Genomic DNA, 13,673 nt, shown 5'->3' on the forward strand with positions numbered 1-13,673 from the left:
CCCCTAAATCACTTGTTTCTCCTCCCAGAATGCCTCAATTTCCTTAACTTGGACTAGATGATGTTAAGATATATTACAAAGACTGTGAATCTATAAGACTGCATGGTTTGGGATGGATTGATTAGCTGCAGAGGCTCTGCAAGAAAAGAAAAATGAGTTTGTATTAAAATTTGGAAGAGCAGGATTGGGCAAATTCCATTAAGTATCAAGGGCAAATTTGTATAGGATCATAGATTTAGTAAAAAAAAAAAAAAAAAAAAAAAAAAAAAAAGTAGTCTTAAAGACCATCTAAACTTCTATTTATAGAAATGAAAGGTTAGATCAATTTTATTTTATTGATTGAATTAACAAGCATTTTAGTACCTGATGTGTAAAAGGCAATATGCCCTGGGAATACAAAACAAAAATGAAACCTGCTTGCTTTTCAGGAGCTTATATTGTATAGGGGGAGGCAATGTGTGCAACACATATACATATAACTAAAAACAAGGGAATCTAGGGGAAAGGTGGATCAGGAAAGTACTGAGAAGTAGATTGAGCTAAACTCTGAATAAAATTGCAAAGAGTGGAAATGAGGAAGGTTTGTATTCCAGGCATAGAGGATGCTCTCTATGCAATGGCACGAAAATGGAATGCAGAAATAGCGAAAGGATTAGTTTGACTGGACTAAATAATATGTAAAAGGGAATGGCCTACAATGAAGCTCAGAAGATGGACTGGAACCCAATTGTGAAGATCTTAAAATACCTATCAGAGGAATTTTTATTTGATTCTAGATGTAATAGGAAGTTACTGGGATTCATGGTCAAACCCGGGGTTCATAAAGATCTAGATGACAGATGAGTGGATAATTTGGAGAGATTAAAAGACTTGAGATAGGGCTACACAGAGGTAAGATTTAAATGTGGATGTTTGACTCCAAATCTAGCATTCTTTTTTCCTTTTTTTAAAAAATTTTATTTATTTTTAATTTATGAAATGAAACAAGCATTTTTGTAACATAGTAGAATAAAAAAAGACATGATTGAATATGAAACTAAATCTATTATGTATAACTTGCTATTCCTTTTAAATATAGAATAAAGTTATCATGAAAATTTCTTTTTTTTTCTTTTCTTTTTTCCTTTTAGTATTTCTTTAGCATTCTTTCTACAGAATGGCACCTCTCTAATTCATGGGATACCACATCATTTGGAAGAACTGACTGTTGTCATCTCTACAGTACTACCTATTACCTGTCCTAAAGGAAAAGAACTACCTATCATTTGGGTGACTAGAAAGTTGATAAGAGTAGTCAGATGCTTCAGCCTTACCTTTGATCACCTATAATTGTCCAAAACAATGTTATACCTGTAAAGCTGATTTCAGAGAAGCCTGAAAAGACTTATGAACTGATGCTGAGTGAACTGAGCACAACCAGGAAAACATTGTATACAGCAACAGCAAGTTTGTGTATGATCAACTATGATAGACTTGGTTCTTCTCAATAGTACAATGATCCAAATCAATTCCAATAGACCTGGGATAGAAAATGCCATCATATCCAGGGGGAGAACTATGGAGACTGAATATGAATCAAAGCATACTATTTTCACCTTTTTGTTGTTCTTTATTTAATTGATTTTCCTTTCTCATGTTGTTTTTCCAGTTATTTTTCTGATTTTTCTTTTATAACATGACTAATATGGAAATATGTTTAAAATGACTGTATACATATAACATATATCACATTGCTTTTGTTATCTTGGGGAGGGGGAGATAAGGGAGAAAGGGAGAAAATTCTGGGACTCAAAATTTTTATTTGGTGTTTTCTTTTGTTTTTTATTAAAGCTTTTTCATTTTTAAAAAAGCATGAATGAATAGTTTTTCAACATTGACCCTTGCAAAACCTTGCATTCCATTTTTTCCCTGCCTTTTCCCACTCCCTTCCTTGGATGTCAAGAAATCCAATATATGTTAAATGTGGTAGAAATATATGTTAAATCCAATATATAAATACATATTTATACAATTATCTTGCTACACAAGAAAAATAAAATCAAAAAGGAAAAAAAATGGGAAAGAAAATAAAATGAAAGCAAACAACAACAAAAGAATGAACATGCTACGTTGTGATCTACACTCAGTTCCCACAGTCCTCTCTCTGGGTGTAGATGACTCTCTTCATCACAAGACCTTTGAAACTGGTCTGAATCATTTCATTGTTGAAAAGAGTCACATCCATGAGAATTGATCGTCACATAGTTTTGTTGTTGCCATGTACAATGATCTCCTGATTCTGCTCATTTCACTAAGCATCAGTTCATGTAAGTCTTTCCAGGCCTCTCTGAAATCATCCAATTGATCATTTCTTATAGAACAATAGTATTCCATAATATTCATAGACAATAACTTATTCAGCCATTCTTCAACTGATGGGCATCCACTCAGTTTCCAGTTTTTAGGCACTACAAAAAGGGCTATCACAAGCATTTTTGCACATACAGGCCCCATTCCCTGCTTTAAAATCACTTTGGGATATAAGCCCAGTAGAGACATTGCTGGGTCAAAGGGTGTGCACATTTTGATAGCCCTTTGGGTATAGAACCAGGTTGCTGTTCAGAATGTTTAAATTGGTTCACAGTTCAATGTATCAGTGTCCCAGTTTTCCCAAGTCCCCTCCAACATTCATCATTGTCTTTTCTGTCATCTTAGCTAATCTGAGAGGTGTGTTGTGGGACCTTAGAGTTGTCTTAATTTGCATTTCTTTGATCAATAGTGACCTTATCATATGACTAGAAATGGTTTTAATTTTTTCATCTGAAAATTGTCTGTTCATATCCTTTGACTATTTATCAATTGGAGAATGGCTTGAATTCTTATAAATTTAGGGACTCAAAATTTTATAAAAATAAATCTTGAAAATTATCTTTACATGTAATTGGAAGGATAAAATACTATTGATGGGGTAAAAAGTTATATCTCTAAGACCAACATCAAGGTGATTCATACTAGAGAATCACAGCGACCTAATTCTGCCATTGTTTTTCTAAATGATCTTGGGTAAATCACAGCCTTCATGGGCCATCAATTCTCTCACCTATAAAATGAGACAAATTATCTCTAGATAATATCTAATTTCTCTTCCAACTGAAAATCTACGCTCTGATGATGAATGTGTCAGCCCAGACACTGATAGTTATATTCTTGATCTTATTGGTGAGGAGAGCTTACTCCATTCATGTAGATCACAATCTCTGTGCTTTCTTATCATGTTTGATTCTTCTTCATGTCTTTCCATTCTTTCAGTAAATATTCCATCTAGGCTTCCTATATCCTCTGGAAGCTGGTGTGGTCCCATGTTTCTGATCCATGATCCAGGTATTACAGTGTAGTGGAAAGAACATGTGATTTGGATCCAGAGGCTGGGATTCAAATTTGAGCTCTACTACTATCTGTGTTACCTTAGACATTTAATCTACCCAATATCTCTGAAGCTTACTTTCCTCATGGAAAAATATTAGTTTGGACTAGATGATCTCTGAGCTTCCAGAAATAATCCTATGATTTGAGTTTTTTCACAAAGGATGATGATCTTATCTTTAATTATCTCATTATCAAATAATTAATGCAATATATGTATATAAAACATTTTGCAAAACTTAAAAGTATTTTATAAGTGTTATTATTATTTTTATTATCTCTGTACTTATTCATTCATTCAACAAATATATTGAGCATCTCCTACAGAAAAACACTGTATAAGGCTAGATGCAAAGAAGCATAAGACAGCTGTTGCTCTCATGGACAGGGGATATAGAGGCATATATGAAAAGCATATACTAAATGCCATGGGAGAAATAATCTAAGTTTTCTAAGAGTACAGGTTTTGAGAAAAGAGAAACGGCATTCAGTTCACATGACTGTTCCCTCATAATAGGATCAAAACACAGGGAACTTTGCATAATATTGTGAACTACCTTATTTAGGTTGTATAAAACCTGGAGAATTGCCCTTGTTCCACCAATGACCAAAATATATGTGTTTATCAGATTTGGAATCCCTCTCCTTGGATTGAGACCTCTTTAATTCAGATAAAATTAGAGAAAGAGGGGCCTAAGTTATGAATATGAGATATTCTTGGGTAAGAAATGAAGAATTATCTGACAGAGAGGAATAATTAAGTTATACCTTTGTACAGGTTATCTTCCATATATAGAATTCTTTCCCTCTTCACCTTTACCTCTTGGAATTCCTGACATTCTTAAAGGTTCATTTCATGATCCTTTCCCTACCATAGTTGTGAGCAACTAAGTAATGCAATAGATAGAGCACACAGCCATAGGATTCCAAGTTAAATCCAATCTCAGTCAACTAGTAGCTATATGACCTCAAGCCAAGTCACTTAACTTGCTTATTTCCTTACATTGTAAAACGGGGATAATAATTTCTTCAGGAGGTTATTATGTAGATCAAATGAGATAATATTAATAAAATGCTTATCATAGTACCTGGTACCTAGTAGGTACTATATAATAGCTGTATATATAATATATACTTCTCTTTTTTTATCTTTTTAAAACTTTTTATTTTTAAAACATATGCCCGGATAATTGACAACATTGACCCTTACATAGCCTTGTGTTTAAGATTTTCCCCTCCTTCCCCCAACCCTCCCCTAGATGGCAAACAATCCAATATATGTTAAGTCCAATATGTATAAACATATTTATACAATTCTCTTGCTGCACAAGAAAAATCAGACCAAAAAGGAAAATAAATTAGTAAGAAAACAAAATGAAAGCGAACAACAAAAAGAGTAAGATCACAATTATGTTGTGATCCACACTCAGTTCCCACAGTTCTCTCTATGGATGTAGATGGCTCTCTTCGTCACAAAATCATTGGAACTGGTACCAATCATCTCATTGTTGGAAAGAATCATGTCTATCAGAATTGATCGTTGTATAGTCTTATTATTGTGTACAGTGATCTCCTGGTTCTGCTCATTTCACTCAGCATGAGTTCATGTAAGTCTCTCCAGGCCTCTCTGAAATCATCCAATTGATCATTTCTTACAGAACAATAATATTTCATAATATTTATATACCACAATTTATTCAGCCATTCTCCAATTAATGAACATTTACTCAGTTTCCAGTTTTTTGCCACTAAAGAAAGGGCTACCTCTCTAAATCTAGTTTGTATGTATTCTATATATTTATCTATACATGTGCATGTAGTTTCTTTTCACTAAAACCCAAGTTATGTTTTAATCTTTGTTCTTTAATGCCAGTGTCCAGCCTTGTGCATGGAATATAGTAGTTGACTAATAAATGCTTATTAAAATTGAACTGATGGTGATTACTAAAGAAGATGGTATAATGATTTCCTTTGGTTTCATTTTTTTCTTCTTTATTCTAAACATGATGATCTGATGCTGAAGATTATTTAGGAGAGGATAGGGACTATTTCTTGTCCCCACCACAGAGCATAGTGCTTAGCACATTGTAGATGTTTAATGAGTGTTTATTGATTATTTGATTGGCTGATTACCTCTCAACAGGGAAAGAGACAAAATGAGTTATTTTGATTTCTTCTTTCATGAGATTCATAGTTTTTAGACAGATTTTAGATATAGTTTTAGATAGATCCCTTCATTTTATTTCTTTCTATGAGATGCAGATGTGGTGGTTCAACATTTTCCCCTTACTCTTCCCAAATATCTGGGAGGCCAAGAAGGAAGAGATTTAGGAGATGACAAGAAACAGATAGCTCCATATAGGAGTGTGAAACATATTCCCTTTTATTTTCATTATATTCAATAAACTATAACATCACAATACCATAAAAAACTGAATCCTATAAATATGAGGAGAGTTATGGAAAAGAGAGAAAAGAAAGTACAAATAGGATAGGGACTCATGAGCTGTTATTTTAATATTTTGGATATTATTATATTTCACTAATCCCAAAACTAATTCTGGACCTAATCAATAGCACCATATAAAGACATAGAGTTGGCAACATAAAGAATAATCTAAGCATCTGTAGGCTAAGATCTTTGTGGTGGCCAAAGGGCATTCTATAAACATTTAAGGAAAGCTATCTTATACATGCAAATGAGACACTCTTGACAATTGATCAGATGGATAACTCAAATATTGCATTCAGAATCAACTAATTGAGGGTAACAAGTGACCTCAGTCGCCATCCAGTCCAACCCATATCCCAAAAAGATCTATATCCAATATGCTGGACATGAAAGAGAGCCAACACCTCTTTAGGCAACTTATCCCATGTTTGGCCAGTTCTCATGATCAATTTTTCTGACATCAAATTTAAATTTAACTTTTTTCAACTTTTGCCTATTGCTCCTGGTTCTTCCTGATAAGGTAAAATAGCTTAAGTCTGACCCTTCTTGAAGACAGACATCATTCTCCTATCTACTTACACCATCTACACACACACTCACATAGACACAACACATACTCATGCACAGTTTACACACACTTCTGCCCCCCACTTTCACATTCCTCTCACACATGCTCACAAACATAAACTACACACGTCTACACTCCTCCCCACACATCCAAACATACATATAATTTTTTTTCTCAGAGCAAAACAGCTCCAGTGTTTTCCATTACTCCTCCTACGACAACAGTTCCTCACAGGACCCTTCACCAATCTGATTTTCCTCCCTCGAGAGGAAATTCTGCTTTTCAATATACCTAGAACCAACTGCAATATTCCAGATAAAGTGGAATATATCCAGGCCTTGAATAGAGGACCTACAACTTCTGACTGACTCTAAACAACTCAAATTTGATTGAGTTTTTTTGGCAAAAGACTACACTGAGAATGAGTTCACAAAAAACCCAGATCTTTTGTCAGAAAATGTCTAACTATGTCTCCCTTATTTTGTGCTTGTGAGATTAATTTTCTGGACAAAAATTCGGATCAAAATTATCCTTCTTGAATTTCTTCTACAATATTCAAATACTCCAGAACGTTTTGGATCCTGACTCTGTCATCCAGTGTGTTTAGCTATCCCTCTCAGCTTTATGCCATCCACAAATTTGATAAGCATTCCACCTATGCTTCTATAGAAGTAATTTATGAAAAGGAATAAATATCTATGGTGTTCCACTGGAGACCTTTTGCTATGTTGACATTGAATCATTAACAACTGTTTGAGTATGACCATTGAATTCTAAATCCATTTAATTATATTATCAGCAAATGCACATCTCTCAATTTCTTCCATGTGAAGTCTCAGATACTTCATTAAGTGCTTTGCTAAACAATGACAAGAGAAAGGATTAAAAGTATAAAGATAGATAGAAATGAGGGGGGGTGCAGAAGAGAGGGGACTATCCCTATTTCCTGATGATGTGATGGTTTACTTTGAAAATCCCAGGAAATCAGCCAAGAAACTAATTGAAGCAATTAGCAGCTTCAGCAAAGTAGCAAGTTACAAAATAAACCCATAAGATTATCAGTATTTCTATATAAAAACAACAAAACCCAGAAGAGAACAACAGAGAAAGATGGCCCATTCAAAACTATTACAAAATCTATAAAATATTTTCTAGCTAACCTACCACAGCCCACACATTCTTTGTATATAAAAGGCCTAAACCTATGATTTACCTCTATCATTAATAGTCAGGTGGCCCTTCTCTGTAACTCAGTTAAATGACTTTCTCAAGCTCAAAAGTAAGGGTATGTCATAATTAAGACTGAAACCTAGGCTTTCTTCATACTATGAAAAAAGCTTCGACTGAGACAGTACTGAAGGGAAATCTCCCAAAGAAATAACAAAGAAAGTTCATGAAAATTGCTTTTGTGAATTACTTTTTATCAGTATGGGTGCATAGTGGCTAACTATAAGATGGACGTAAAAGGAGGAGAGATTTGCTGGTGTTGTTTCATCTCCCTATACTGCCTATCTGTATAGCTACAATTAGAAAACGCTATTCAGAGAAATTTTTAAAATTGTAAATGCTTATGATACTCAGTGAGCAGGGCTGAACAGTACTGTCAAAATTAATTTACAGATTTTGTGTTATAACAATCAAACTACCAAGGGCATACTTAACAGCAACCAAATTCATCGGAAAGAAGAAAAGACCTGGAATTGCAAGGGAAAAAATAGGGGGAAGTATGAATAATGGAAGAATATCACTCCTAACACAAATTACATTATAAAGAAGTAATCCTCAAAAGTATTTGATATTAATTAAGAACAGAGAAATATATCATTGTAACATACTAGAGAAAGAAGATTCAGATAAAATTGAATTCAATAGTTCACTATTTCCATAAACCCTAATACATAAATTATATATGAAAGAACACCCTATATGACATGAACCACTGGGAAAATTGAAAAGCAATCTTATACAAATTAGATTTGGACTATTATTTTGCATAATATATTATAATACTATATGATCTGGATATAAAAATAATCATACCATTAAAAATTTAGAAGAGAACCTTTTATGGCTATGATAAGGTAATAAATTCTTGACCACATGAAGGAGAATAGTGATTATAAAAGATATAATAGATAATTTGATTACATGAAATAAAAAAGCTTTTTCATTATCAAAATTAATGCAATTAGAAAAAGAGGAGAAGAAGTTGATTAGGGAAAAAGTCTTTGGATTAATTATTTCTGATAAGGGAATGACATCTGAGATAAAGATATAGATTTGGATATAAAATATATATGTGTATATGTATATATACACATATATATATATATATCCAAATCTATATCTATATCTATATATATATCTTGCAGATTGGATATACACACACACATACACAAATACCCAAGTGGTCAAATATACAAATGATCAAAAGGATATAAAAAACTTCTTTTTTTCTTTTTTATATATTTTTTCTTTTTTATGTTATAGCTTTTTATTTACAAGATGGATAATTTTTCAGCATTGACCCTTGCAAAACCTTCTGTTATAACTTTTCCCCTCCTTCACTTCACCCCCTCCCCTAGATGGCAGATAGACCCATCCATACATATTAAATATGTTAAAGTATATGTTAAATACAATATATGAAAAAAAACTTTCAAAAGAATATTTGAAAATTTAACAACTACATCAAAGAATACATCACATTACTATTAGTGGCAGGGCTAAGGCCAGCACACTATTAATTCAGGTTCAATGTTGAGACAAAATAAGGAACTCATAGGTCAAAGAAGTCATAGTCATTAAATAATTAACAAAAATACACAACAACACAATAGTGATTAGCTTTGATAGAAGCCTTTCCCTTATCCTACATATGAACATGTATCTGATCAATATGGTGATTCCGGTGGTCTAGGGACATCCACCAAGTTTGAAGGTTTAGACCATATAATGAATAGGCATTTTTACACCCTTTGGTAATGAGGGTCTTTTAGACACTGCCTTTTAGAGCCAGCAGCCACTAGAAAGCTGTCTCTAGAGAAAAATGCTTTTGACTTACCACTAGGCAAATCAAGTCCTAACTTTGAACTTTTAGGAAAAACGTATTCTAATTCATATTTCAGGGAAAAGGTTGGAAAGAAACCTCCTGTCACAACTAAATAATAGCAGAAATAGAAAACAAAATAACATTTCAGGCTTACTTCATGTCTAATAAACTGGAAAAGATGAACAAAAAAATTGAACGTAATAAATATTAGAAGGGTTGTGGGAAAATGGACACACTGACACAAAATGGGTCCATTTTGGAAAATCAATTGAAGTTATACAAAGAAAGAAACAGAAATATCCACAATTTTTCAAACAGAGATTATATATTTGTAAGTATATGTAATATGATGATGAATGGTTAAGCAAGTTGTGATTTACATTATTAGAGTATTACCATTTTGTAAGAGACTATGTATATAATGCATAAAGAAATGCAAAATGGAGTATGTTGAACTAGAAAAACATGAAAAATTACTTCAATAATAAAAAACAGCAAAAATAAAACATTGAAACTGAATGCTACAAAAATATAGAAAACAAACTTTAACCCAGGAGAAGAGAAATGAGAAACTACTTTCCCTGCTTCATTGCAAAGTTAGAGAACCATGGGTACAGAGTAAGAAATATAATATCAGAATCTATACAATGGTTGATTAATTTTACTGAATTTTTTTTTCATTAGCACAAGGTATTGCTCTCTGGGAGGGAGATGGGACAAGAATAGGTGTGGGAAATGTAAGTAAAAAAGATCAAAATTTAAAAATCATATTTTTAAAAAATCTTGGCTAAAATCTTGATAAACTACCTTCTCCTTGTCCTGTTAAAAAAGAATTTGAAATGATGTGTTCTTGATGAAGCCATGCTGGTCTTTGGTAATCACCCCTTCCCTTTCCAATTGTTCTTTAATGATCTGCTCAAGATTTTTTCCCAGGAAGCTAAATCAGACTCATTGCATTATAATTTATAAATTCTATTTTCTTCCTTTTTTTTGAAAATTGAGACATCTGCCCTTCTCTAGTCTTGTAGCTCTCATTTTTTCTGGGTACATTATTCTTGGGTATAATCCTAGCTCTCTTGCCTTCCAGAATATCATATTCCAAGCCTTCCAGTTCTTTACTGTGAAAGCCACTAAATTTTATGTAGTACTGACTGTGGCTCCATGATATTTGAATGAAATTTTCATTTTGGGATCTTCTTAGGAGGTAATCAAAAGATTCTTTTGATTTCTATTTTACTCTCTGAATCTAAGATATTGGGATAGTCTTCCTTGATCAATTTCTTGAAATAAGATATATAGGCTCTTTTGTTCATGGTTTTTAGGTAGATAAATCATCTTTATACTATATCTTATTAACCTTTTCTTCAGATTAGTTGTTTTTCCTATGAACTATTTTACATTTTCTTCATTTTTCCCATTCTTTTGACTTGGTTTTATTGTTTCTTGATGTTTCACAGAGCCATGATTGATTTCCACTTGTCCATTTTAATTTTATAGAACTGTTTTCTTCAGTGAGTTTTTTATTCCTCTTTTTCCAGTTGTCTACTTCTTTTTAAGAAGTTTTTTTCAATGACTTTTTATGCCTTTTTAGGTCAGTTCTGGTTTTTAAGGGGTTGTTTTTCAGTATTTTTGTGCATCTTTTATCAAACTGTTAATTCTATTTTCATAATTTCTTGTATCACTCTCATATCTTTTTCCAATTTTTCCTCTACCATTTTTGCCTCTTTCTTCAGTGCTTCCAGGAATTTTTGTAGGACTTGTATCTAATTAGCATGTCTTTGAGATTTTGTTAGTAGATATTTTCACATTATTGTTTTCTTCTGAGTTTATTCTTGGCCTTCCCTACCACTTCTATAGTTTATGATCAGATTTTTTTTGTTTGCTCATTTTTCCATCCTATTTCTTTTTTAAATTGTGTTAAAGTTTGTCTCTGCTCACCTAGGGATTGGAAGCACTGTCCCAAGCTTCAGGCTTTTTTTTGTGCTACTGTTTTTGTGTTATTGTGTTATTATTTTGTGCTACTGGAGATCCATAAGTTTTTAATACTTTCAAGGTGGTGCGATCCAGGGAGAGATGAGGGCTACTATTTTCCTGGTCTGTGTCTAGTTTTATCTAGGAAGGGTTCCTGCTCCGCTTCAGCCATACACACTAGCACTATTCTTTGTCTTGAAACTATGACCAGTGCCCTTTCTCTCTTGTTATTGACCATTAGTGCTACTCTCTGCTCTCGAATGAATATGGGAAATAGAGTTGCAATCAACACAAACTGGATTCAGTGTCAACAAAGGGTCCCCTGTAAATCTCTTTTTGACTCACTATCCAGCCTCCTTACCATCTCTGAGCAGTGAGTTCCCAAAGCTGGTGCTGCTTCAGATTGCTGCTATCGGCTCTGAACTAGCATGTTACCTGTGCCATAGAATTCTCTTGCTGACCTTTATATTTTGTTCAACCAGAAAATTGTCTTACCCCAATCTTTTGTTGATTCTATTGCTCCAAAATTTTATTTGAGGCATTATTTTAAAGTTATTTGGAGAGGAAGATGGGGAGAATTCAGCTGGAGCAGGTGATTTGAATTCATTAAGGATATTTAAGTTCACTCTTATTGCCTCTCTACTTGGGTATAAATCTCCTATTAATCATTTTTGTTCTGTTATATTCAAGCAAGGGTCATTCTCCTTGGCAGAAAAATATTTGTATTCAATTATTTTCAATTATTTCTGACTCTTTGTGACTTGATTTTTTTTTTTTGGCAAAGACACTAGAGTATTTTACCATTTCCCTCTCCTGATCATTTGACAGATGAGGAAACTGAGGCAAAGAGGGTTAAGTGATTCAAGTGCTTAGGGTCACATAGCTAGTAAGTGTCTAAGGCCAGATTTGAACTCAGAAAGATAAATTTGCTTGAAGTCAAGGCCAGAACATGTACTACTTAGCTATCTCACAGGCAGAAAAAAAAGAAATAAAATAAGAAGTGAGCAGCCCTTCATTTTCTCTTTTGTCAGTTATCACAATTCCATCTACTCCAAACAAAAGTACCATCTCTTCTTTAATCTTCCTTTCCCTCCCAGAATACCTTTAAAAACACCATCTCTTTAATTGTCTTTCATTTCGTCAAGAGTCCCAGATCATTCTGAGCTTTGCACCTTTGATATGATTCTTCTAGAGCCATACTACATTCATCCTCTCTCATCTGGCCTCATTTCTATTTTCTAATTTTTTTTTTAATTTGAGTTGATCAATAAGCATCCTATGCATACATACATCAGTCTCTCAAGACAAATCCTATTATCTGGGACCCTACTTCTTCTCTAGATGATTACTAGAAGAGCACACATTCTTTTTAAAGGTTTAAGTATAATAATAGCATTTAAGATTTACAACCCAAGAGTACCAAGCAAGAGGACATTGCTGTCATATAACCTTCTAAACTTTATGCATGTAATGCTTTCTAAGGACATGCTTTAAAAAAATGAAGATGGGGTAGAGGTGAACTTCAGCCGATTCCAGGTTTAAAGGTATCACATCTTAATTTTAAAAAATAAGCTAAACATGGCTGAAAACTTTGTTCATCACAACCCTAACAGATCATGAAGTTGTGAGCCACAGAGATTGTTAGTTCAATAAATGTAAGAAGAAAGAAGATAGACCTTGGGTGCTTTGCTTGCACTGAGAATTTTGGGCAAACTATATGAATTATAAATAGTTGTTTCAACAAACATTGCTTAGAGAAAAATTTTGCCATCTGGATCTGGTTATGTTCCCCAATAAAGACATTATACCATTAAAAAAAGTTTAACTGATATCCAACTCAGAAATAGATGTACCACTCTATAGAACATAAATGCATTTTAAGAAAATTTTAATGGAAATGCATTGTAGGAGGCTCTATCTTAATTAGATTTGGCTAAACATTTTTCTGAACTTAGTCAATGCTAATATAAACACATCACCAAAAGCTGACAGTCAACAGGGAGAAAAATATTGGCTTCAATATACACCTCACATATGCGGTTTTCCCATCTTAGAAGATTTATTTTTAGAATGTTACTCATAGACCTTTACCTCTCTACAGCTTCCATTCCATCTATGTCAGACAGCCTAGTGAAATGGAAAGAACATTGACCTGGGACTTGGAATACCTGGGATCTACTCTTGGTTCTCTCATTTGCCAACTGTGTGACCTTGAACAAGTCACTTTT

The 13,673-nt window shown here is 33.4% G+C and overlaps 1 protein-coding gene across 6 annotated transcripts in view; it reads right to left on the bottom strand.

Annotated features, from left to right (window-relative positions):
• The window catches only part of PRMT8 (protein arginine methyltransferase 8), a 164,612-nt gene that overhangs the window by 83,573 nt on the left and 67,366 nt on the right, over positions 1-13,673 (bottom strand). The gene's annotated exons all lie outside the window — the stretch shown is intronic.

Source organism: Sarcophilus harrisii, chromosome 5, assembly GCF_902635505.1.
Source record: "Sarcophilus harrisii chromosome 5, mSarHar1.11, whole genome shotgun sequence".
NCBI lineage: Eukaryota > Metazoa > Chordata > Mammalia > Dasyuromorphia > Dasyuridae > Sarcophilus > Sarcophilus harrisii.